Raw genomic sequence first — 27,892 nt, forward strand, 5'->3', positions numbered from 1 at the left:
TTTACTTCCAATTTTCCTGGCGGCAAGGGTTAACCCTGTGTAGTTACCCAACCTTGGGTAGTTATATTCGGTTATAGTGGCGATGCATGGCTGGCGTCTCCAAGTGTTCACTGTTCAACCTTGTAGCGTCCCCTTGTTGGGGTCGGTGGTGGGTGGCCACCATCGCCGCCGAACTTAAAATGCTTCTTATGGACAACCCTTTTTCCGCACTCCCTAATTGCCGCCGGAAAAGGTGGCGCACCGATGACAGCTTCTTTACTGCACAGCCTAAACAGACCTTCCCCAAGTACCATGTAATCCACAGCCAAAATGAAAAGAAAACAGTTCGATCTATTTCACCATTTATTGTCTCGAAAACACTCACAGATGCTATTGGCCCTGGCTATAAAGTAACTATGATGGGGATGGCGATCTGCTTCTAGAAGTCCGCGACAAGACTCAGTACGACAAGCTCACAAAACTCGTTTCATTTGATAACATCCCAATATCAGTGGGCCCACATAGGTCGATGAACACAGTGCGTGGTGTCATATCTGATGACGCCCTCCTCGAGCTGTCTGAAAGTGAATTGCTCGAAGGCTGGCAAGAACAAAATGTAGTGAAAGTACAAAGAATATTAATCAGGCGAGATAATAAACAGATCCCAACAAAGCACATCATAGTTACCTTCGGTACAAGCAACCTTCCCGACTCCATTGAAACTGGTTACTGCAAGCTTCCTGTCAGACCTTATATACCTAATCCTCGCCGATGTTTCAAGTGTCAGCGCTTCGGACACGAATCCCAAACGTGCAGAGGGCGCGCTAGGTGCGCGAAGTGCGCATCTTGTGAACATGTATCCGAAAGGTGCACTTCAGAAGCCTGTTGCGCTAACTGTGAAGGAGATCACGCTGCCTACTCCCGATCATGCCCTGCATGGAAAAAAGAGAAACAAATATTAGAACTTAACCTAAAGTTTAACCTGTCATTTCAAGAGGCACGTAAACGTTTTTCTACACACAATAATTCTGAACCTTCCTTTGCCGACGTGGCGCGTCGAGGCGCCGTGCCACGTCTTTCGGCACCCGCGAGATTCACACCAAGTGTGACTGTGGTTGTGCCAGAAGCGCCTCCGGCTGAACGAGTCTGTACTGCTCCGCCTCCTATTCAAAAGGGCCAGCAGACTTCAGAGACTGCTGGACCACGGACCACTGCAAGTACAGTCCGGTCCGAAACTGCCATAAATGTTCCTGCCAAGCAGGCACCATCCACCACCTCAGAAGAGGTGATGGACACAAGTCATACTCCTCCGGCGCCCCACACGCCGAAAGAAAGGCGCAGCTCTTTGGAGCGAAGCAAGAAAGAGAAAACCCGTATTACAGGGCCCCAACAGGCCCTGTAACTTAAGGCAACGTTTCTGCACACACAGCACTTAACTACATTAAAATGGAGACACAAATTTTACAGTGTAATGTCAGAGGACTACTGAGAAACCTTGAAGATATTCAAGAACGTTTACATAAACAGTCACCAAAAGTGCTGTGTGTACAAGAAACACACCTAAAACCCAAGATCACTAATTTTCTACGCCAGTATATTATTTTTCGAAAGGACAGGAATGAAGTCGTCACGTCATCTGGTGGTGTGGCTATTATAGTAAATCAAGGGATTGCATGTACTCATCTACCACTCGAAACATCTCTTGAAACAGTGGCTATTCGTGTGGTCTTCCTGAACAAACTCGTGGCCATCTGCTCTGTCTACATACCTCCACACTACCATCTTGAAAAACGTGAATTCCAGTCGCTAATAGATAAACTTCCAGAACCTTATATCCTCCTTGGAGATTTCAGTGCACATAGCAATCTATGGGGTGACTCTCACTGCGATGCTCGAGGTCGCCTGATCGAACAGTTCCTTTTAACTTCTGGTGCGTGCCTTTTAAATCGGAAAGAGCCCACACATTACTGCCTTGCCAGCAATACCTACTCGTCAATAGACCTTAGCATTGTCTCACCATCCCTCCTTCCTTTACTGACATGGAATGTCATCAATAATCCTTACTGAAGTGACCACTTTCCCGTAACGCTAAGCACACCCATATCAAATGAATATCACCCACAGGTCCCCAGATAGATCACTGACAAAGCTGATTGGGAACATTTCTCGCAGATTAGTCACTTAAGTTGGACTGACCTATGTGGTTTAAACATAGATGCAGCTGTACAATACTTTTCTGCTTTTCTTGCTGACGGTGCAATGAAATGCATCCCGCAAACTTCTGGACTGCCTGGCAAGCGACGTGTCCCATGGTGGAATACTGAATGTCGCAATGCACGCAAACAACAAAACAAAGCGTGGAGATTGCTATGCGACTCGCCGACGGCCGAGAATCTTGAAAGTTTTAAGAAAATCAAGTCCCAAGGCAAGAGAACGCGCCGGCAGGCTAGGAGAGAAAGCTGGCTTAAGTTTTTATCAGGCATCACTTCATATACACAAGAAACTAAAGTCCGGAACATGGTTCGCAAGGTAACAGGACGACACGCGTCTTCACTACCTCTCGTAGACACACAAGGGGACACCTTGGAAGACCAGGTGAACTTCCTCGGTGCCCACTTCGAAGAGGTGTCCAGTTCGTCGCACTATACTGCAGCTTTTCAACGACACAAAAGAAAAATCGAAAAAGAGAAACTTCAGCGAAAATCCTCTAAACATGAGTCTTACAACAAGCCTTTCAGTTTGGCTGAGTTAAAAGCATCGCTACATGGTTGCAATGAATCAGCTCCAGATTCGGACAGTATAGTATACGAAATATTAAAACAACTGCCTTCTAAAACACAAACACCCTGCTTTTCCTGTATAAATCTATCTGGTTTTCCGGTGAAATCCCTTCTGCGTGGAAAGAAGCCATTATTATTGCGATTTTAAAGCAAAGCAAGGATCCATCTTCCGTTAGTAGTTACAGGCCAATCGCACTTACAAGTTGCATGTGTAAATTTTTCGAAAAAGTGATAAATCGCAGACTTGTACATTACCTTGAAACGAACAATCTGCTCGACCCATTCCAATGCGGATTTCGAGAGGGTAGATCCACCACTGACCACCTCGTGCGTATCGAGGCACAGATCCGAGATGCCTTCGTCCACAAACAATACTTTCTGTGTTCCCCGACATCAAAAAAGCCTATGATACGACATGGAGATTCAGAATATTAAGAGACCTGTCCAATATTGGTGTGCGTGGCAGGATGTTTACTATTATCGAAAGCTACTCGTCCAATCGTATATTCCGTGTCCGTGTGGGCAGTGTTCTCGCCCAAACATTTGTCCAGGAAACAGGTATGCCGCAAGGGGGTGTACTAAGTTGTGCACTTTTTCTTATCAAAATGAATTCCTTACACCTATCCATCCCCCGCAATATCTTCTATTGTACATATGTCGACGACGTTCAGCTTGGCTTCAAGTCATGCAACTTGGCAATGTGTCAGTGGCTGGTTCAGTTACATTTAAACAAGGTCTCCAAATGGGCAGAGGAAAACGGATTCCGACTGAACCCACAAAAAGCACGTGTGTCTTGTCCTCCCGAAAGAGAGGCATGCACTCAGAAGCCGACATTGAACTGAACGGTCAACGTCTGTCTGTAATGCGGAGCATAAATTCTTAGGCCTAATCTTGGACAACAAGTTGACCTTCGTACCGCACATCAAGTACCTAAAATCAAAATGTTTAAAATCCATGATTGTTTTAAAAGTGTTGTCACGCACTACATGGGGTAGTGACAGGAAATGCTTAATTAACCTATATCAACGCCTCGTACGCACACGCCTAGATTACGGTGCTATAATCTATCAGTCGGCAACACCATCAGCCTTGAAAATTCTTGACCCTGTCCACCATCTAGGCATTCGCCTCTCTACGGGTGCTTTCCGCCCCAGCCCTGTGGAGAGCCTGTACGTGGATTCGAATGAATGGTCGCTCCACCTAGAAAGATGTTCCCTGTCCTTTTTGTACTTATTGAAGGTGAAGGTAGACAAGAAACACCCTTCCCATTTTACAATTATTGATTTGTCTTGTTCTAGCTTGTTCGAGAACAGTCCTTCGTTTAGGCAGCCCTACGCACTGCATGTAAGGAGCCTGACCGAAGAAACAGGTGTGCCTCTTGAACACAGTTTGATGGCTCCTGCAATTTATCTGCCACCGTGGCAGTGGCAGCTTATAGACTGTGATGTCTCTTTTGTTGATGTCACAAAGCACGCACCACTTGCACACATACATACACACTTCCTAGAACTACAACATAGATACACATGCCCTGAGTTCTTTACCGATGCGTCAAAGTCAAACACTTCTGTGTCATATGCTGCGGTAGGCCAATCCTTTTCCGAGGCCGGCGTTCTTAATCTTGAAGCAAGCATTTTCACAGGAGAAGCTTACGCAATACTGGCGGACGTAAAACACATTAAACAGATAAAATTACAAAAGGCGGTAATATACACAGATTCCCTAAGCGTGGTCAAAGCCCTGAAAACTCCTAAAAAACACAGGAACCCCGTGCTGGTGTCACTTTACTCACTTCTGTGCACACTCTACACATCACAACAGCATGTCGTTGTCTGCTGGGTTCCAGGGCACCGTGAAATACAAGGGAACGTTTTGGCCGACAATCTGGCTGCTTGCACCAATGTCACTACTGACAATGCATCAACACCAGTCCCTGCACTTGACTTAAAACCTTTTATAAAACGAAAGCTCAGGGGTATTGGCAGAGCATGTGGGATAAACACACAGATAATAAACTCCATGCTATTAAGCCGTAACTAGGTTATTGGCCGCCACTATCAAAATCACGACACACAGAAGTAATACTAACAAGGCTTAGAACAGGACATACACATTCTACACATTCATTTCTTCTGTCTACCGGCAATCCACCATATTGTGAGAGATGTGAAGAGCGCCTTACGGTTATCCACATTCTCGTCCAGTGCAATGAGCTAGATGCTCTAAGAAAAAAGCACTTTTTACTGCCCTACCGACAGCAGCTCCCTCTACACCCTGGGATGCTCATCGGTAGGGATCCGCTTTTTAAACTTCAAGCACTTTTTACGTTTTTAAAAGATGTGCAAAGCTTTCACCCGATATTTCGAGGTCATCCGTAGCACGACCCCTATAAAGTGGTCGTGGCTGCGGTGACTACATCTTCATCATGGTTTTATTATCATGACATTTCGCCGTTCGCTATCACTACACATATGTCACGCCACTGTCATGATTTTATTACTTTCATGTTTTAACCCGCGTTAGAGCGAGAAATTTTAAGGCCCCTTTACAGCCACGCATCATATCATTGTTCATATTTGTAGTCAATTGAAATGGCGCTTTTTGGCCATCAATTGGCCCTTGCGCCACTAAAAACTACTCATCATCATCATCATTGAATTCTCGCCACTTCCTCAGCCCGCTGGACGGCCCACATCTGATTTTCGAGGACGGGGCTGAGCATTGCGACTTCCCAGCGTGCGCGAGGGCTGTCACCAGAGGCCGCATACTCCTTATGGGAACTAATCTGTCGGCATTCCCATAACATGTGCTGCAAAGTGGTTCTATAGGAGTCACAATGCTTGCACTTGTCCGTTTCGTAGATATGGGGATGTGCTAGAGCGCAGGATACGGATACGTCCTAGTTTGTAACCACAGCCATTCGACAGACTGTTGTTTTGGTAATTTTAGGTGACTGGTCAGAAATATGCCCCTCTTAAATGTTTCGCAATTTCATTGTATCTGGCAATTTCGTCTTCCCACTCGTATTATACGCCTTTATCACCAGAGGATGCTTCGGCGGCCCTTGAGAGTGCAGCTCGGTCAGTAAGCCCTCGAGCTGGGTCATGTACAAGCTCATCATGCCTGTCCTCCACGAGGGCGTAATCAGGTGTCCATATAATGCATATAATTCATTTGCGTGCTTGACATCCTACAAGTAGAATGCGTAGTGCCTCCGGGGAGATGCGGCCGTTGCCATATTTTCTTACAGCCGTTTGAAAGTGACTGACTATCCCGGTTGCGCTTGTCGGAGCTATTGTGAGCGCTATGGCTACCTCTTCCGCTGTCTCGGTGCTTCTAGTGCGTATCGTCACGCACGCCATAAAATGTTTGTTGCTTTCGATTGCGGCTTCCGTGAACCCCCGTCATCGCTTGTATCGAGCAGCGTCTACGAAAAGTGCGTGCTGGCAATTGCCGAACTTTTTCTGTATCTCCTTTGCTCTCGTGTGTCCTTATTGTGTTAAGGGTGCATGTTTTTTTGGCAAGGGGGTATTATCATTGTTTCCCTGGTCTATCTTGGGATGTCCACCTTTAAGCTATGTTGCGTGCATTAAGTTATGCCTATTCGCTCTAGGATATGTCTTCCTGCTTGTGCCCTAGAGAGACGTTCGTATTGTGCCGCACGTTGCGCCTCAATGGGCTCAGCTATAGCATTGAGCAGGCTTAGTTGTAGCAGTTCCATCGTGCTTGTGCTAATGAATAGTCTTGTGGCTAGTCTGAATATTTCCCGAACGACGCAGTCTAATTTGATAGTTCCCGCATTTGCCAGTTCAAGTACGACGCTATGTATACTATGCTTATGATAAAACTTGTATTTACCTGATCGTGTTTTGCTCTCATGCTACAGTGCTGTTTCAATATATCCTTTTTATGAGCCTCATTACTTGAGCTACACTTGCGTCCAGTAGTCTCAAGATCCACAACAACGACATTCATTGAGCACACTGGCCCTTCAATAAGGCCGCCTGCAAGTTGACTTTGCCGAAGATTTCTGCGTGAGCATTGCGGGTGATGTGGTCACCATGAGTGATGAGGTTCTCGGCGATGCTCCTGCAGCACCTGTCCCTGAACTAAATGTGCTTTTCTGACTCGAGGAACTGGACGCCGCCCTAGATACTTGCAGGCGTTCATCGTTACCTGGGCCGGATGGCATCACGTATGCTGCATTATGTCATCTTGGAGGACGGCACCGGGACCTGCTACTGGAATGCTACAACCAGTCATGGACTCACGGCGTCATTCCTGATAGGTGGAAATCGAGCCACTTGGTACCGATCCTCAAGCCTGGAAAATCGCCGCTTGACCTCACATAATACTGACCTATTGCGCTGTCTAGCTGCGTGGAAAAGTAATAGAAAAAATGGTCCACACACGCCTCGAACGGTACCTAGAGCGCTACAATATATATTCAGAGGCTATGGCTGATTTTTGACGAGACCGTTCTTTTATAGACAATGTCATCGACCTTGTGACCTTTGTGCACCAACACAAATTCCTCAAGTGCATATCCATTGCTATGTTCCTCGACGTGAAAGGGGCCTATGACAACGTAATGCTCGACGCCATTCTTGATGCCTTGGAAAATATTGGAATCGGTGGAAAAATGTTTAAATAGATTCAGAGCTACTTATCGAAGAGATCCTTTTTCATGCACTCTGCAGAAGGCTGCACCATTCGTGGCGACACAGTGGGGTTCTCAACCTTACTTTGTTTAACCTCGTGATTATTGAACTTGCCCGTGTTCTGCCTCGATCATTCAAGCTTTCTGTGTACGACGATGACATCTGCATCTGGGCTTCGTGAGTGACGAGACCCCAGGTACGGGCGAGGCTCCAAAAAGCAGCGACAACAACGTCGAAATATCTCCATGCTTGAGGGGCAAGAATTTTCCCCGAGAAATGTGCCTTAGTTCCTTTCACTCGCAAGGCAATGTTCTGGAACAACGTTTCCATCGAGAATATCAGAATTTCGTATACGAGACGTGATCGATTCCTGGAGATCATTATTGACAGAGATCTTTCGTTGAGGGGTGACATCGTGGACTTGAAGAAGAGCCTCAGCTATATCGCCCATCTACTGAAATTTCTCGCCAGTAATACTTGGGGAACTTCCGTGTCAGCCATGCTTGAACTGTAAAGAGCGCTCTTGTGGCATTTTCGGTATAGCACATCCGTGCTCTAAAACTCCGGAAAAACCAACATCCGGCTCCTGCAAAGCATTCAACGCGAAGTTCTTCGCACATGCTTGGGATTGCCTAGGTCTGCTAACACGGTCGCAACTATTGTCATTGCCAAACACCACCTGATTACGGCCTATATAACTGTCGACACACTCCTGGCGCACATTTGCCATATATCCAGACTGCCTAACAACCACCTTGCTAGCCTGCCACTCCAAAGACCGAAAGCAGAATTTTCCAGAGTGGTGGCGGCTAACCAGCATTCCATCTCCTGGAGATTCTCACCGGCAACTATACCGCTTTGCCCGGAGTGGTGCCTACGAATACCCCCTGTACTCCTTGAAGTCCTGGGGATAACCAAAAAGGCTAGCCTGTCCTCTGCAGCCCACAAGCAGATCTCAAGGGCATTTTGCCTATATCTTATGAAAACGGAACTCATATCTATACGGATGGTTCAGTATCGGGAAGTTCGATTCCATCTCGGTCAATCACCGTGAAGTTTAAGACTTCACACGTCACAACCTCTACGGGCTAAGAGCTCACCACACTTCTAGCCGCAATTGTATTTGTTATGCGAGAATCCCCTGGTAAAAGGGCTATCTTCGGCGACTCCAAGGCAGCCCTTCAATCTATGCGAAGTCTACTAGGCGGGAACTACCATCAGATAGTGTCTCAAATCAATGAAATCTGTCATCGCGCCACTAGCAAAGGAGATGACATAATCTTTCAATAGTTGCCTGGTCACTGTGGAGTTGGCGGTAACCACCTCACCGACAACGCCGCCCAGTGTGCCCACAACGGAGCACCCACACTGCTCATACCCCTGTCAAGGGTTGATGCCGCGAAAGAACTTCGCCGCATTACGCATAATACCACAGTTATGGATTGGAATCTTCTACCAAACTCCACTCGACGCCCACAGAACATCGCTTCATTACTTCAATTACAGCTTCAATCAAAGGCTTCGCGACGGGACGCTAGAATTCTTTATCGGTTGTGGGTCGGCGTTACCTTCAGCATTTCATTAAGTCATCGCATTAGTATGGCTGACTCCCCCAACTGTGATAACTGCCATTGTGTAGAAACTCTCGAACATGTCCTGTGCCATTGTCTAGACTTTGAAGAAGATCACGGGATTCTCCAGTGTCCCTTAGGAAGGCTGCATGATCCATCCTTTACTCTGGCGAAGATTTTGAGAGCATGGCCTTTTACGTACTTCAGCCCAGAAAGCCGCACGAGCCCTTCTACAATACTTGAGAGCAACGTCACTGTACGACCGCCACTGAAGCCTGAATTGTGTGTGGTGTGTGTGTTAAGTGCAATGTGTATTTCCACATCCTCTCACTTTCTCCATCCTTCCCCTCTTCCCATGTAGGGTAGCAAACTGGACTTAGTCTAGTTAACCTCCCAACCATTCTGATATTTTTCCCCTATAAACAGGATTTATCCATCGTTCTTCTTAGCTTCAATGAGCGGGCCCATGACCCTGGTCATGTCGACCGGTGGTATGGTTTTTGCCGACGCAAAGCGGCGCTTCTGTTAGCGGGGCAGAGGGCGCATGTGCCCGCACGAGAAAGATATCTTCGAGACGAAGGGTGATAGTAAAAGTCAGTTGTTGTTTGGGACGCGAGTAGTTCGCTTGCGCAGCTCTGCCGAGTGCCGCGTCTCAACATTGGTGACCCGGAATACAGACACAGTGACCGGAAAGTCGAACCAGCTGCAATATGCATTAAACGTCCACGACCGACGCCTCTCCGACAGCCTCCTCAGAGGACAGTAAGCTGCCTCTTTTTGGACTGCGGACCTCGCACTTTGGTTCATACAAGTGGAACCTCAGTTCGCAGCCAGACGAATTACCGCAGACCTTACGAAGGTCCACTACGTAGTCAGCAGTCTGCCGCCCGCCATAGCCAGTGAGTTCATGCACCCACACGAGAAAGTTATCTTCGAGACGAAGGGTAATAATAAATGTCAGTTGTTTGGGACGCGAGTTGTTCACTTGCGCAGCTGTGCCGAGCACCGTGTCTTAACTGGTTTTTGAATAGGCCATTCTTTTATTTATTAAAGACGATAGTCTTTCTCGGGGACCTTCGACGCAAAAACTTTGGTCTGTCTGTCTGTCTGTCCGTCCGTCTGTCTGTCTGTCTGTACATTTGTCTGTCTGTACATTTGTCTGTTTGTCCACCGCTACCGCGAACCGGGTATTCTACACAGCCCCAGCTGATTCCCCGAACGGCCGACCTCATCCGCAGCACCCACCAATGTTGCTCAAGTAGAGCGTTCATACGTGTGCGATTGTCAAGTAAAAAGCAATTATTGCGCATATCTCAGTCATCATAACAACACGTATATATTCTGCATGTTCGTCTTTCACTAGAAAAGGCATACATAAGTAATTCTAAGAACCGTAGTGCTTATCATGTTGCGTCAGCTGACCATGCAACGCTTGCACGAAGAAGCGAGTGTTTGCAACGTTTGGCTAAGACGGCACGGTGGTGGCACCTACCCGTCGCCTTGCGTTCTACACCTTATTACCTCTGAGACGGGCGCGCACGCCCGTCTCAGGGCCACGCGCTTTGTTTTCCAAATAAAACTGCCAGATGGCACTCATGTTTCACGTGTGACGTGGCTTGATGCGCTCAATAGCCTCCGCTGCACGTTTGAGGCACTATAACGCAGCGCCTCCAGAATACCATTCATCGATTTTCTTGCGCAGAACATCAAATAAATGTTTTGTTCACTCTCTCCACACGCAAGACTATCGTCTTTCGACGACATTTGCAGATTCAATGCCGATACGGGGCCAATTTTTGATTTATTTATTTATTTATTTATTTATTTTACCCCTCAACAAGGTTAAAACAGAGGGGGGTGGGCAGAAAAAGTACATGCACATATACACCAGTAAAACAGTAATATTAACAGTAAAGTAAAACGGGCTTCTATATAATAATAATAAACTCATTAGTGCTACTCGAAAACGTTTATTGTCACTGATTGATGTAATTTTAGCTGGAAGTTGGTTTCACTCGATTGCGGTGCATGGTGAAAATGATTGGGAGAAGGCTTTCGTTTTTGAAAATGGAACCCCTACTTTATGGCGATGATCTATGCGGTGGGGCATATACTGTGGTGAAAGAAGGAGTGCGCCATGTAGAGTTGAGCGATAATATATATCATGAAACAAGTTCAAGCAAGAAATTTTTTGACGCGTTCTTAAATATGGAAGAGAAAAGATGGCTTTCATGGCTGATATGCTAGCAATGCGATTGTAGCCTACAATCGGATTGCTCCGCTCGTTTTATTCTCTCGACGTTACAAAGAACGAAACGAGCGGAGTTTTTTTTTGAACGAGTTCTAAGACAGTGGTTAATTTTGTTTGCATTGGGTTCCACACAGAGGCAGCGTATTGTAGCTTTGACCGAATTAACGTTTTGTAAAGTATGAGTTTAACAGAAGAGGGAGTGGCAGAAAAGTTTTGGCGTAGATACCTAGCATGCGGTTAGCGCTGCCGATGATCTACTCCGTGCACAGTCCAGTTTAAATTAGATGAGATGTGGACACCTAAGTATTTATATGAAGAGACAGACTCTAATAGAACATCATTAAGCAAATGAGAGGGAGGAAGAATGTTAGGGTTTCGAGTGAAACGCCTACTTTTGCACTATTTTACAAAATGTTCCCTTCGCCAATTAGTGCACCCAGCTTGATATAGCAGATAGATGAGATTGGAGAGCATTAGTGTCATTAGCGGTGCAGTCGTCTGCGAAAAGAAAGATGTCCGAGCAAACAACAACAAGAAGATCATTAATGTATATTAAAAATAACAAATGTCCGAAGGCGAAGCCATGTGGCACTCCGGAATTTACGTCAGTAAAGGGTGAATTATGGCCATTAGCACTAACAAATTGTAAGTGGTCGAGGAGAAAACACGTAGTCCACACGAAAAGGCTAGGATCGAGGTTAAGAAAGCTGAGTTTCCGAAGTAAGAGTTGATGACAAACCTTGGCAAATGCTTTAGAAAAGTCCAAAGATATGCAAAATAACTCTCTTTCCTCTCTGTGAGCGAGACCCTGCCGGTAGTTGTCTGGTTTGTGACCTGTGCGAGTCGGTCTATACAGCAACAGCTCCGATTTTTCCGCAGAGCAGACTAGCCCTGTGCGCACTAGATATCGCTCGACCGTTTCGACTGCTGTTTGAAGCGTTTTCTCTATTTCCCCATCACTCCCGTTTTTCGCCCATAGGCTGATGTCTGCGTATGTCGTACGATTGAGTCCTTCGATTTCTTTGAGTTTGGCCAGCAGTCGAATTAGGGCCAGATAGAATAACATAGGAGATAATACTGAGACCTGCCGCGTACCTGCACTCCCCATATCGATTTCCTCTGGAACTAGGTCCCCTATCACGATCTTTGCTTTCCTTCCCGTCAGAAAATTGCACACGTAATCGTACGTTCGTTTTTCCAGTCCTAGATAATTCACCCTCTCTAGTACTATAGCATATGTAACGCTCTAAAGGCCTTCTTTAGGTCGAACCCTAGAATGGCCTTCGTCAATTTTTCCGGATCCTCCATAATCGAATGTTTTAATTGTAACATTGCGTCCTGCATTGAGAGGTTCCTCCTGAATTCTATAATTGTGAGTGGGAGTGGGTCCCGGTCTTCGAGATAGGTTGTTATCTTCTCCAGAATTACGTGCTCCATGAGTTTCCCCGCGCAAGACGTTAGGGATATTTGTCTCAAGTTCACAATCTATAGTCGCTTGCCTGGCTTGCGCATTAACACGATTTTTGCCGTCTTCCAATGCTGTGGAATCTGCCACGCCTCCCATGATTTCTTGATACATAGAGTTAAATTAGTTATGGCCTCATCATCCAAATTCCGTAGCATTTTGTTTGCTAAGCCATCTATATTGCAGCTGCTGATTTAGTACTGGGTTTCTGCGGGACCACCCTGACTTTAGCGTCACTTATTTCATTGCCTAAATCATCGTTTGCCAGCCCTGTGTAATTAAGTTGTGTAACGGGAATCGCTTGAGCGATGTATGTGTTCTTAATTTATTTCAGAAAATCTTTTCTGAGCCTTGGCACGCTTGTATTTACTGATTATTATTGCGGTTTTCTGCCAACTTGGTGCCGTCTGGACTTAACGAATGTCTAAGGATATTCCACGTTTTCACCATTCATATCTGGTTGTCCATGCCATTGCCACGCAGAAAGAAGTACTTGAGAAAGAGAAATTTCCAGGCCGCGCGATGGCGTCACGAAGCGATGTGCTTTACGTCAATGCTCGACAGATGACGCTTTCGGCGGGTGGCCATCTTTTACATACGTTTATAAGGACGCGACGCAATAAAAATAGCGATAGTGCCTCGTACATCTCAAATGTTTCAAAATCGGTGTGTGTAAAATGAACGACTAGATGTGAGAGAAATTTCGGCGGCAGTTCCGAATTGATACTGCCAGAATTTCGGGCCGCAAAGCGCTTGAAATGAGCTGCTTGTAATAGCTCTGGAGTAGATGACGTCGGCCCCATGCACGCGCCTCTCCCACCTCGCTCGCTTGCTGTGGGCGCGCATGCGTGGGTGGCCTTGAGAGGGAAAGTTCCCCACAAGCAGTCACGCATCCCTTCGCGACAGGCACGCTTTCTGTCTCTTTAGCGCTCTCAGTGGCTTCAGTTCGCGGCCGCGGGCGGCGCTGACTGTTTGCGCACGCTATTTACGCCGCGACAACAGAGAGCCCTTTACTGATTTCGAACAACGTTTCTTCAGGATGGAGCGGAAATGTGCTGGCTGAACTTCAACAGTGCTTACGCAACGTGCAAGGAGAAATCAATTACCTTCAAAGTTCCTATGACCCGCAGAGGTTGAAAGTGTGTGCTCGCACCATACCTAAAGGAAAGATATCATGAGCTGACGCCTCCTGACTACGTTTGTGAGAAGCACTTTCAGAACGGTGACTCTGTCACGCTATTATGCATGTCATATAGACATGTGACATGACATGTCACATGACACTGCATGACATTCATATTGTTTTTTTTTCTTTTCGAAGCAGTTTCCAGCAGTGTTATAGCTTTGTGGTCAAACAGCTGCATGCCATGATGAATGCGTGGGGGCGATTCCGACGCTAGAACCGAAGACATCTGTATCTTTCTCATACGCCGGCCTTTCTGCGAAACGAGCTTTTTAAGGCTGTAGCATCAAGATTTGGAGCCAATGAGGACGCACAGAAACACGCCCAGTTGGACGTGTAGCTGTCTACAGCCGCTTGTGTAAGTATGTTGTTCATAGGAATTACAGCAAAGTTGCTTGAATTTTCCATGAATTTTCTGAGTGGCATTGGAGAATATTCTCTATATTGTCATCGTTCTGTGACCCAGACGAGCGAGCGCGCATGAGAGCAATTGCATCTGCACAGCATAGCGAGGGCCGTTGCAGAAGATATTCTGCAAAGTCTCCTGGGCGCCGCAGTCGTCACGAAGTGCGTTGTGCAATCCCTATTCGACACGAATGCGCCTTCATGAAAGCCACTCCTAGCCACAAGCGGCATAACGCAGTGGCCTTTTTTCGGAAGTGTCTATAGACTCTGTCAAAAAGACAATGCGACAATACAGTACATGCCCTAAATTCTACCAAAGCTCAACATCAAGCTGAATAAAGCTCAATCGGTGCGATTGCACGCGTAGCTGACTAAACAAGAAATAGTTCAGCGGTAGGCAGATGCTCGCAGAGCTATGTGCCCTACAACCTACGTGCTCAGTGAGCAACGTTCTATGTGCTCTGCGGGAGTGTACGTCACAGCTCCCGAGTGCGCCCATGCATGCTCGCAGGCCGCTAGCGTATGAATATGAATATTTAGTTATAATTTAAGTGCTTGACAAAATATGCGAAAATTCCGCCAGCTTGTTTGCGAAAGTGTACAGAATTGACCCGCATTAAACGAATTACAATAAAATTCTGCTGTCGTGGCCTATTTAAAGCTTGCCGGTCGCACTGTTTTCCGTAAAACATTTTCTTGGCAAGCTTTAGCACGCTGGAGTAAGGCACACGCCATATAATTCAACCCAGTTGCTCTTTTGGAGACGCCCATTTCGTCATTTCCTTCTTCACTGCAGTTGCCGGTGTTCGGAACCCCGCGAACACAAGCATAATTCCAGCGTCATGGCCGCTTCAGCAGCACGGCATCACGCCCATGTTCACGCGGTTCTGGCACCAAGAAACGAAGAGGACTCTTTCTTGGTCAGCCCCTAGGATTCGTGGCCATCTGTAAGCAAGTAAAACACGTTCAAACGTTGTATCAAGTTGAATTTTCGAAAAAAGTGGATAAGGGAACAATGCGGGGTTAAGGATGTCGTAGTTGAAAACAAGAAGGAGAAATGAAGAAGGGATGGTATGCAGGATCGGCTGAGTTCGGGATTTTTCCGAGCTCTGGCAACACCCCGTTTTGAAAAAGCCAGTAGTAGGAAAAAGGCAAACCCACCCCTAAGCGCGCGGCGCTTCATTCATCACGATGGAACCATTCATCGCATCAGGGCTAGTTGAATAAATTGGGTGGTGTTATCAAACCAGAGGTCTCTCCTTTCATTTGTATGTCGTACTAGTGAGTGCAGAAATGCACAAATCCAATAAAGGTGTCAGAAATCTTTCTGGTAATATTTTTAGAGGCACGGGTTGTTTAAATTTATTTTGAAGCTTATTGCTGCACTAAGTCTGTTATAGAATCATAAGCACGGTGGCCTCTGAGATTAGTACCGGCTAAGCGTCTTACAACATCACGACCGTAGCTAGACACGAAGCCACATTTCAGTCATCATGGTCAGTCTGTACTTTCTAGCGCACTGCTCGGCCGGTGCGCGTCTTCTCTGTTGTCATCGTCCGCTGGCGCCCGAGCACTTTTGACTGGCTAATTAGCTCTACGTCTGGACGGTATACGTGGCTAGTTGGGCCAGGACATGCTATGACCAAGCTAATTACGCCAAGTCATGGCAAGACCATGGTGGAGGCTAAGTCAGGAGATGACATACCTGGCCCGTGCCCCCCCCTCTTCCCTTTTGCGAAAATTCTTTTGCCGTGGAGTAGAGAGCAAAATGACCAATTAAAGAGAAGCCCCTCCCAAAATCTAAGAGCTTCCCCCCCACCCACGCCGAAAAAAATTTCTGGCTACGCGCCTGGGCCAACGCAATTACGCCAGATCTTACGAAGACCACGCTAATGAAGCCATGTAAAGCTACGACCGGGCTAATTGATGTATGCAAGCTGATGACCTAACTAAACCATGCCAAGCAACATGACGTTAATCATGAGCGCGGTAAGTAAAACCTTGCTAAAAAGCCTTTACTATTATGATGGCAATTAGTATCGCGCAAATCAGGATCTCTTTTAATAGCTTCATACTGATCATGGTATTGCTACTTGCGCCCGCGATAATCCCTTTTAACTGAAACCGTATGAATGAAGAGAAAGCAGCTCAGTGTAATGGTCGTTAAGCTTTAGCCAATTAGTACAATCAGAATGAAGACACAACTTATGTGGACTTCACTTCGAAGCCGACCAAGCACATGTGTATATGACCAACTTGAGAAGCTGGAAGAAGCTAATTTATATATCAAGCTTCTCTGTGGTCCAGCCTTGCACAAATAGTGCAAGCTCATCAAATTGATTTATACGCAAAGAATGTGCCAACCAGCGTTCACCGTATCAAAAGCTTGACAGTCACACCGGCATCATGATACGCCATGATGCCGGTGTGACTGTCAAGCGTGGGATATGTGGGACGTTAAACCCCACATATCCATCCACATAATCACGCTGACGTCACTGCACTGTTAAAATGTTGACTGATGTGGCGACGCTGACGTGTACGCACGCGGTGTTTCTTTGATAACCGCCGCAAAGCTCCGACTTGCGGTTCCAACTCCACGCGCGTTCTTGTAGCCATTTTTATCAATGCTGCTATCCCGCACTCCGCACTGTCTTCATGCCATGGCCACCGCGACTGAGCTCAGAGTGAACTCGTCTGCCCGAGAAGCGCGGATCATCCTGCATAGCACCCATGGGCCGCGCACGTAGCACGTGGGCAGGATAAGCGCTGGTCATTAAGGTTAACTGACTGGATTGTCAGAGATGGCAAATGCACTAAGCGGAGACAGAAAGTTAGGTGATCCGATAAGATCACAAGTCAAGTTAGTAATCATGATGTGAAAACATGTACAGTAAGCAGTAAATCCATGACGTAACTCTGTTTCTTGCACTTATTCTCTTACCTGTAGCACTGTTTTTTAACATCTAGCCCGACTCGTACGGAGCGAATATATGTACCCCGGATTTTGTGTAAGTGCAGAAAGCTAGCGGGCGCACACTCATTCTAAAAGCAATGTGATACTGAACAAAATACTACCTCCACATTTCTGAAATTAGCGTTTTCGCAGCACCTTTATAAATACCTTTGCAGTGGTTTGTCTCAGCGATCATATTAGTGATCAGGTCCATGCGTGTAATGCACGCGCTAATGAATAAATGAAGTAAGACGGTAAGTTGGTTGGGATTCACCGTGAACTTGTTTACACTGCAACACCAGAATCGTACAACTGCTCTAATGCTCCTTCCCTGTCCTGTGTTTTTGGTGGTGTTGCGCTGTACACAAGCTCACGATGAACAAACGAAGTCGCACAGCATAGTTGAAGTATTTAAGTACCGCGTGGCATTTATGTGTACCACAAATCCGCATGCAAGGATTTGTGTGGCGGGAAATAATATACCGGGCGTCGCCAAGTGCATCTGCGAGGATCAACTATAGTCGAAAAGAATTATTCCTGTTCGTCGAAGCACTTTACTCTATCTGGCGTGCGTACTCACGACCACAATTGCATCTGCACGTTCCAAAAACAGTGATCTTTAAGAAGTTGAAACCGATCAAACATAGACGCAGCCTAGGGAGGATGAGGGTGCCCTCCAAAACTTTCAATTTTTCTTCCGTATATATACACGCCAACATAGAAACGTACGCACGAACAGACAAGAAGTATGGTTGAAAAACCATACTTTATGGTTTTTCCAATTTCTGCCCCCCCCCCCCAAAAAAAAAATTCCTGGCTAGACCCCTGCGAAGGCTTTGGCTTTCTCTATGGGGTCAGGATACAAATAAGGCAATTCTGCTGTACTCAATTTAACAAATAAAACAATCTGCTTTCATTTTTCAGTTTTTTTCTTTCTTCGTTAACGTGCTTGCAGACAGCATACGTCAAAGGAAGCATTTGCGCAGTCAGCGCGCACTTTATGAAATAGGACAGAAAAACTGTTTACTTCCTTTTATTACTGGACTTCCAGAAGAGCGTTCATACGTTCCGTTCATTTCACAACGTCTTCATTAAGTAGGAGTGCCTCACTGCAAATTTGATGGAATCACGTCCCATCTTTTAAAATGGAATGTGGCGGGGGTTAACGTTGTGGACTTGTCTTTGACGAGGTACCAATTATGTCAAGCAGCATGGACGTCATACGAAGGCAAGTGCACTCGCAGAAGCGTTGACTACAGCGACTTTCTCTGCTCGAGAACATAATTATTGTTGTCACTGAAAAACTCCATCTTCCTCCGAGCTTCTGTGTTGTTTGGACCACTCCGACTTTGGTGTTCAGAATGCAACAGACACTTGTAGCTGACGCATACGATAATTAGGAAAAGAAACTTTCTCGGTGACATCGAAAGCATACTTGTGCTTTTTGCAAAATGAAAAGTGAAATTTGAAGTTCTAAAGGAAATGTATGCAAATCCGAAACTTCAGCCAAAAAATAGCGAAACAGCTTTTCTCTTTTTTTTAAGTGTGGGTAACTTTTGAGATTCGGGTTGTCGTATTATGTCGTATGCTGTGATTGCTCTCATCGTGTGCAGTCTTAGTTTGACATAACGCAGGCCACAAATATTATATCCATCTGCAGCATACTGAACGCGTGCTCACGCCGAGGAGAAGTCTTCTTCGTCTTGTTCTTCGAGTGCCTTAATGACGATAAGGGCAGAGAAATTCGTATGCTGTGTTTGCTCGGCGTAACGCAAAAAAGAGCACGTAGAAAAAAAAAGGAAGCAAGCTAGAAATAATAACATAGACAAAGAAAGGAAAAAGAAACACTGGAAGGAAAATTGAGCGCGAAGTTAAAATAAATAGAGAGGAAGAAATAAATAGAAATAAAGAGAAAGAAAGAGGAAGAGAAAACCGAAGGGAAGCAAATAAGGCTCCCCGCATCGGCATTCGGCACGCTTGCTTGCTCTGGGGGTTTGGCTGAAATCTGAGTAGCCTCTACTGAATTTCTTCTTGGATAGGCGTATCTAAAGCCTTAGCATTGATTAGCTAGTACCCTTCTGGCTAGTCAATCCAGACAGATGCCGCTTTCTTCGCCTGGACCAGGGACTTATCTCTGGTCTGCTTCTCTTTCACCGCAGGAGCTACCAGTGGACCGGTTCCTACGCAATGGCGTCGCTTCCGTTCCTGTGGCCCTAGTCCCAAGCAACGACGGAGTCATTAAGATGAAAAACCCTAAAGTGATCCAGTCGGAACTCAAAGCAGCGACAACTCACTATCACACCATCACAGAGGTCCGGCAGTTTGGCAAGGGAGGCATTGTCTGCTTTTCTCCTGACCAGCTCTGTGTCAAAGACTTACTTAAATGCTCGATGTTCGCTACCAATCCGGTGAGCGCCTTCATTCCTCCTCACCTAGCATGCGTCAGAGGTATTGTCCGAGGCGTAGACATCAACATGACTCCAGCTGAGGTCCTAGAGATGTTCTCTGAGGCAGGTGCTATTGCAGTTTATAGATGCTCACGAGTTGTAGAACAGACAAAGATCCCTACTGAGTCTGTAATTGTCACATTTGCCGGGTCGATTCGCCCCACTGAAATCAAGGCGTGGCCTTTAATATTCAGAGTCGAACAACTGTCACCTCGTCCCCTCCAGTGTCAGAAATGTTGGCGCTATGGACACACTTTAAAAGGATGTAGGTCAGCTCCCAGATGCCGAAAATGTGGTGAGGCACATACTGCAAATGAATGCAATTGTACTGAAGAAAAGTGTTGTCTTTGTCATGAGCAGCACTGCGCAGATAACGCTAATTGCTCAGCCAAAGCGCGGGAGACTCAAATTATGGAAATTGTTGATCGCAGACGCTGTTCACGAAAAGACGCCATCGCTGAAATTCAGGCAAGAACCCAGGGATATGCTGGTGTTGCAGCCCGACATAATGCAACTTTAGAAGCTTCTCTTTCAGTGTCCATTGCAGACATGATTGAAAAAGCGATGGAGAAAGCTATAGATCGCCTGGCCACCACCCTTTGTGACTCCTTATCTCATATTGTAGCCACTCAGTTGCCGCAAATATATGGGACACCAAGAGATATGAAGGATACTTCCCAAGACAACGTAACTCTCCCACCAAGTGAAGCAGACGCAGAGTCATCTCCTTCAGGGGTACAGGCTGCAGGGCCCTCTTGTACAGACAACCAGAGGATAGGTGAAGACATACTAGAGGATGGTCAGGATTATGATGATATGGACATGGACATCAAATCACTAAAGCGCACTCGATCCCCTGTCTCCAAAAATACTGGCTCTTCAAAACATTCAAAAAACAAAAAATACCAGAAGGAGAACCTATCGAAGAGCGATTTTCTTAAAGACAGCATTTTAGATAAGGTAGTTGCCGAAACAATTCTGTCAAAATGATAGGTTCTATCAAAATTCTTCATTGGAACTGCCGATCTATTCATTCAGCTAGTACAGATTTATTGTATTTATCTTGTAAATTCAATCCAGACATTATTGCACTGCAAGAAACGTGGCTGTCAGCACATAATTCGTTTTACCTACCTAATTTCCGGTCTTTTCGCCTGGATCGCCCATCCAAAGGTGGAGGTTTAGCGTTCTTTGTCAATAATAAAATTAGTTCAAAGATCAAAACTTCGTACAAAAGTATATCCCCCGAATGTGAAATTTTCGCTTTAGACATCACCTTGCCTGGATGCTCTCCCTTCTCTCTGGTAAATCTTTACTTTCCTCTGGGTGTACAAGACACGCGATGTTTAGACATGGCTGTTAATTCGTGGTGCAAAAAAAAATTTTGGTTGGAGATTTTAATTCTCACCACACTAGTTGGGGTTTTAGGACTGATCAATGTGGACAACGCTTGAGGGACTGGTCTATAGACCATAATTTATCATGCCTCAACGCTAGAACTCCCACATTTATCCGAGACCGATCCCGCTCTGCCTTAGATTTGAGTTTTATAAGCTCGGGTATTTCTAGCGTATCTTGGACTACTCTAGACTGCGCCACCAACAGTGACCACTTACCAGTACTGTTTGAAATTTCTTGCCCCATTATTCCATCTTACTCCCAAGCTCGAACCTTTATCAATTATTCCAAATTTAAAAATGACCTAGAAGTTGCTTTGACTACCACCACTGAAGACAACGATGAAAATAAAGCCATGAAATTAAGTGCGGTAATTAAAAGAACGTTCAAAAAAGCAGAATTTTCTATTGAGTCTGATACGAGAAAGCCTTGTAGTCAGTGGTGGAATTCTGAGTGCTCTCGTGATCATAGACGACGACAAGCGGCTTGGAAGCAGCTAATTCATAATCAGTCCCCCAAAAATTGGGCAGATTACAAGTTTATTGCTGCTACATTTAAGCGCACCGTGGCTAAAGCTAAAGAAGACTATGACAAAAAACATTTCGACTTTCTTTCCAAACCTAGAAATAAGAAAGCGTTATTCCGATATATGAGATCGCGCAAAATTCTGCCGTCTCTAGCTAACTCTGATTATGACAGGTTATCGACGGAAGAAATGACTAATTCGTTAGAGGCAATCGGAAGAGGTTTAGCTAACAGATTTTCGTCGACTTTGACAATCAACTGGCAAAAGTCCTCTATAAAGACTGACTACGAAAAAGTGACATTGTCCGAAATGTCAAGCGTAATTAGAAACTTACCCTCTTCGGCTCCTGGTCCTGACGGTATAACAGTTCCTATGATTAAAATTTTATTCCAGATATCACCCGGCGACGTCCTCAACCTTATAAACTATTCCTTAAGCAATGCCTGGATACCACATGACTGGAAAATAGCTAGAGTGATTCCCATATTAAAAAAACAAGGGTCAGGTTTTAACATTGACAACATCAGACCAATCTCTCTAACATCTCACCTGATCAAAATTATAGAGAGAGTTCTCAATAATAGATTAAAAGTTTGGATGGCTGACAAGCTAATATTGAAACCATTTCAAATAGGTTTTCGTAGCGAATGCTCAATTTGGTGTGCTCATGCCGACTTAGAGAGCCGAATACAGCTTGCCCGAAAAAGACGACAATACGCGGTACTAGTAACACTAGACATAGCTAAAGCTTATGATAGCGTTGAGCACTCAATTTTATTGAATTCTTTACACGAATGTGACTTTCCGCGATATATTGTTGATTGGGTAGCAGAGTTTCTAAAATCGAGAGAATTTTATTGTGCAAAGGATGGATGTCACTCATCTAAATTCAAACAGCAACGTGGAGTACCTCAAGGGGCGGTCCTATCTCCGCTGTTATTCAATGTGTTGATGAGCTCAATTCCCATTGAACGAGATATCACTGTCTACATTTATGCAGACGACATTGCATTTTTCGTTGCAGACAGTGACATTTATTCTTTGCATCAAAAATTGCAAAAGTACATGTATTCTCTTGAAATTTGGCTGCATTCAATTTCATTGTCTCTAAACATCAGTAAAAGTGCGCTCCTGGTGTTCCCTATAGCAGATTCTATTCAAATTTCAGTACTTTATAATCAGGAACCGATTCCACAAGTAGAGTCTATCAAATATTTGGGCATTATTTATAACGAGAAACTTAACTGGAGCCCTCACATAGACTATATCGTGGCAAAGGCACAACGAGCTTCAGGTTTATTGCGAAGGTTGAGCAACAGAAAATATGGGTTACGTAGACACACCTTATTAATGATATATAAAATGTACATGCGCCCAATACTCGAATTTGGGTGTATATTATTTTCGGGTGGCCCTACGTACAAAATTAAACCGTTAGTTCTATTAGAGCGAGAAGCGTTACGGTTGTGTTTGCGACTCCCCAGGTATGTCGCTATTAATGTACTATATCAGGAAGCTCGCATACCAACTATTCTTTGCCGATTCCGTATCTTAACAGTACAAACATACTTGAAATTTTATGGCTTATCAGCGAGACGGTCTGCATATGCCTTTATTAGTGACCCCGACGCCTTCTTCCTCGCTCACTGGCCACGCTTTCGTACTCCCCAGATTATTTTTGTACAAAAGAAACTTGAAAGCATAAAGGTGGATATCAGATCGGTAATTGGAACCAAAGCATTAAATCACAATATTACGTTAGAATGTGATGAAATTTTTCCCCCACTATCTAAGTTTCAATCTTCGAGTTACTTAAATGACAGGTTAGAAGACTACATAGCTCATGCGGAAATAAAGAACATAATAGCCACAGACGCTTCTGTGAATAAAGAAAAGGCAGCAGTAGGAATCGTCTCTGATTACCTCGGTTGGTCATTCTCGGTAAGACTACCAGACTTCACTCCGGTTTTCGAAGCTGAGCTCCTGGCTATTATTTTAGCGCTACGAAAACTTCCTTCAAACGAAGAGAGTGCAATGATAATTACTGATTCTCTTTCGCTGTGTACTACTCTCACAGCTTCAGAACAATCAAGAGCTCTAGCGACATTACAAACATTAGTTCCACCTCATGTGAAGTTCCTGAAGTTAGTCTGGGTCCCGGGACACTGTGGCATACGGTTGAATGAAATAGCCGATTCACTATCTCGAGCCACACTTGATGGCCCTGTGATCTCGGTACTACCAGAATCGGAACACATAGTGTCGATCAGATATAGAAAATGGGCTATTTATACGGATATTATGGAAAATATTACTAAACATACGGACTATCAGCACCTAACATACCCCTGGAAACCTCAGTGGAGTCAATCTAAAAAGTTAGCAGTTATTTTAACCAAATTTCGATGCCGTGTCCCTCCATTAAACTTTTACTTGCACAGAGCTGGTCTGGCGATATCCCCCCTGTGTCCATTCTGTGAAGAAACGGAAACAATAGAGCATTACTTTATAACATGTAAAAACTATTCATTAATTAGGAAAAGACTTTTAATTGTTCCTTTTCAAGCAGTAGGTTTAAATTTAACTGCAGATAATGTTCTAAGTTTCGGTGCCTTTAGCTTGGGACATTGCCACAGGAGCGTATTCGATGCTGTATGCAATTTCATTCGAGAATCAAAGCGCATGTCATAATAATGCCTGCTTAAATATATTTCTGACGACACTTGTCTAATTTTGAATGAAATTTGCATATTCATTTGATTGTGACCGGGTGAGATAAGCTCGATTGTCTGGTCTACTCAAAATTTCTGTCTTCCACTGTAGTATTACCTCACCTTTTCTCTTCTTGATTCAATCTTTAATTATTTGTTTAGTTTAATATTCCTTTTTAGTTAATGATTATTTTCTATTTCATCATTAGTTTTTTGATTAAGGATAAACCTTTTAATATATATCATTTAGGATACTTCTAGATTTCATGGCCAATCCCCCATAGTGGGTATGTGCCAGTGCGAAGGGGCAACAACAACAACAACAAGGCTGCCCAGCTCCTTTTGATTGGTTTATTAGAACAACACCTGTCTCAATTAGGTACTAATATAGTAATTGCAACGGATGCATCTATGAGTGGCGAGAAGGCAGGTGTGGGTATTTTTTTCTCTCTCATTATTCTGGTCATTTTCATTACGCCTCCCAGATTATACACCAATATTTGAAGCGGAATTAATGGCCGTTATACTAGCTATTTGTAAACTTCCTGCGACTCATTCGACAGCTGTGATAGTGTCTGACTCGTGCCCCGCCACGGTGGTCTAGTGGCTAAGGTACTCGGCTGCTGACCCGCAGGTCGTGGGATCAAATCCCGGCTGTGGCGGCTGCATTTCCGATGGAGGCGGAAATGTTGTAGGCCCGTGTACTCAGATTGGGGTGCACGTTAAAGAACCCCAGGTGGTCTAAATTTCCGGAGCCCTTCACTACGGCGTCTCTCATAATCATATAGTGGTTTTGGGACGTTAAACCCCACATATCAATCAATCAATAAACGAGATGGCTGACACACTTGCGCGAACATCTCTTGATCTTCCGATTGTGCCAATCATGCCTCCTACAGCTTACGTAACAGCAGCGAGGTTTAGAAAACTTTCCCTTCTTGAGGACTCATCAAAAATCATGATACCGAATCCAGCTTTCTCGCACCTGCACTTCACATGGAATAATAAATGGTGTCCCACGCGTAAATTGGAAATCTTGATAACAAAATTACGTTGCCGTGTACCACCTCTTAATTTCTATTTAAACAGGTCTGGTCTGGTGCCATCCCCTCTGTGCTCAAGCTGTAACGAACCTGAACATATCGACCATTTTCTTATCACATGTCACCGATTCAAAAATCAAAGAAAAAACTGCTTCAAAATTTTATTCAAAAAAATAGAAATATCACTTAACACTCCCAATATTTTGTCTTTTGGGGCCACTTCATTGGGACACAGCGACAAGAACATCTGCGGGGCTCTCTGCGAATTCATATATCACACAAGAAGATTACCTTGCTGAGTCAGCGATCAGCTCTCGAATTTTACTAGCCACACTACCACTTATTATTTAGCTGATACACTGCAATGATTCAACTCTCAGGAGAATTTCATATAACGATTCCACCTCAGATATTCAACAAATTCTATTATTTCTCTCCCCCCTTTTTTTCTTTTTTTTTACATTGCGCTAAATTAATTTCACAGTCAAAACACAGTAATCATATTCCCCTAGTCTAGAAAATCTTATGGTATTGACTTGCATTAACCACCGGCTTCTTTGCCAATCCCCCTTAGTGGGTGAGAGCCACAAAAGAAAGGAACAAGCAAGCAAGCAAGCAGCTCCTTGAGGCTTTGAACCCCATAACGGGACATCGCCTTAGATCATTAAATGCAGACGTAACCAAGAGTGAGAAAGTCCTCACCCAATTATTCCGTGCAGGTATTCGGTGCAGGTATTTAATAGTCGAAGCCAGTACCTGCGGTCCCAATATTTATAACAGGTTTGTCCAGAAAGAGCGTAAATACGGTTTCAATTACTGGCTACATCTGTACAGAAATGTTCATTGCGTGATCTTTGGCCATCGTGGCTTCCCTTCATTTTTAGTGGACAAAAGACGTTGCATATTTGTCCAGTTTATGTGGCACATACGCTTTTCGCCCACGCACGACTCCTTCATTCTTGGTGGACCAGGAGAGCAAGTATTGGCACTTACTGAATATATGTGGCGTAAACGCACTAGGAACTTTTTCTCACGTAGTACAGGCGAATTTCATTTAGCCCAGCCGTATGCATAATTGCCGCGAAAAAATCTACAAAATTATTTCGAGATAATATTGAATAAAAATAGGTCTTACCGAAGTTCCACGACGTCGTCATGCATTCCAACGAGGCTCACTGATTCCATTATTACAACGAAGCTGTCCCAAACGAGAAACGTTTTCTAGCCGTTTTGCGCGAAATCCGGAGAACGTGACGCTGAGGCTGTGCATGAGCTCGGAAAAAATGCGGACGCTGCAGGCCCTGCTTACCTGCTTTTATGCGCTCCGGTTCGAGTGGACCTGGACTGCACGCGCCGCTTCGTCATGACCATGCCACTCGAAGTTCTCCGCTGCCCAACGACGCAATTCATACGGCTGCAGCTTGCAGACCGCTGGGGCCACCGACAGATGGTGAGAGATAAGGTGGCACCCATCGAGTATATGCCCCCGACAACGAGACGCCTGTTGTATGGGCAGCGGCTTACTGGCGCCCGTTATTAACGCTTGGCTTCAACGGCGTGAAACTGCTCCGAATCGATTGGCATTTCTTTCTTTGTTTTCAGCGGGAGGGACCAGACAGCTGCATATTGGATCTGCATGAACAAACCACCAGTAGCCCAATTCACAAAATTTTACAGTCGTTAAGTGGTCGGCTAGCTGGTTCCACTACTTGTATGACCGGCAACCAAACTGGACGAAAATTTATCTCGGGAAAAAATTCTAGCGCCATACTTTAAAATGCGAAGCATTTCTTAGCGAACTGCGGCGACTTTGAGCGTATCTATCTATCTATCTATCTATCTATCTATCTATCTATCTATCTATCTATCTATCTATCTATCTATCTATCTATCTATCTATCTATTTATCTATCTATCTATCTATCCATCTATCCATCTATCTATCTATCTATCTATCTATCTATCTATCTATCTATCTAGCCGCCTACGACTTTTATCTCTCCTGGCCGTTTCGATAATGATATTGATACCAAACTTGGTATGGCATGATATGACTGTATGAAAAACATATTTGACTAGACATAACATGAAAATCATTGTATGCATGTCATGAATGTCATGATTTACCTTTCATGGTCCTGCAGCTCTTGTGGTGGTTTCGTTCACATGGCATGTTGCAAAACTGGTATGGTATGGCATGATTGCCTGGCGAACACAAGCGACAGACCCTAACATGAAAATCATGACATGCGTGTCATGTAGCAACATTACTACATGCCACGCTCGTGATGCGCTTGCGGCCATTTCACTAGCGTCACATAAACCAAATTTGCTATTACAGCACGTGAATGAATGATGAAGGTGCGATACTGGTGCAAACATGATAAAAATGAGATGCGTGTCTTTAACAACATGACTACATTCTACGCTCATGATGTGCTCGCGGCCATTTCGCTAGCTACACATGTACCAAACTCGGTATCACGCCACGCGAATGGACGACATAGGTAAATGAC

General features: G+C 44.9%; 1 long non-coding RNA gene across 1 annotated transcript; it reads right to left on the bottom strand.

Moving 5' to 3' along the window:
- Positions 1 to 329: 329 nt before the first annotated feature.
- On the bottom strand, positions 330 to 26,752 carry LOC142796369 (uncharacterized). Its single transcript, XR_012893787.1, has 2 exons — positions 26,512 to 26,752; positions 330 to 911 (listed from the first exon to the last, which is right to left on the bottom strand). It is a non-coding gene; the product is annotated as an uncharacterized LOC142796369 (long non-coding RNA).
- Between the last annotated feature and the right edge of the window lie 1,140 nt (positions 26,753 to 27,892).

Source organism: Rhipicephalus microplus, chromosome 2 (assembly GCF_043290135.1).
Source record: "Rhipicephalus microplus isolate Deutch F79 chromosome 2, USDA_Rmic, whole genome shotgun sequence".
Lineage (NCBI taxonomy): Eukaryota > Metazoa > Arthropoda > Arachnida > Ixodida > Ixodidae > Rhipicephalus > Rhipicephalus microplus.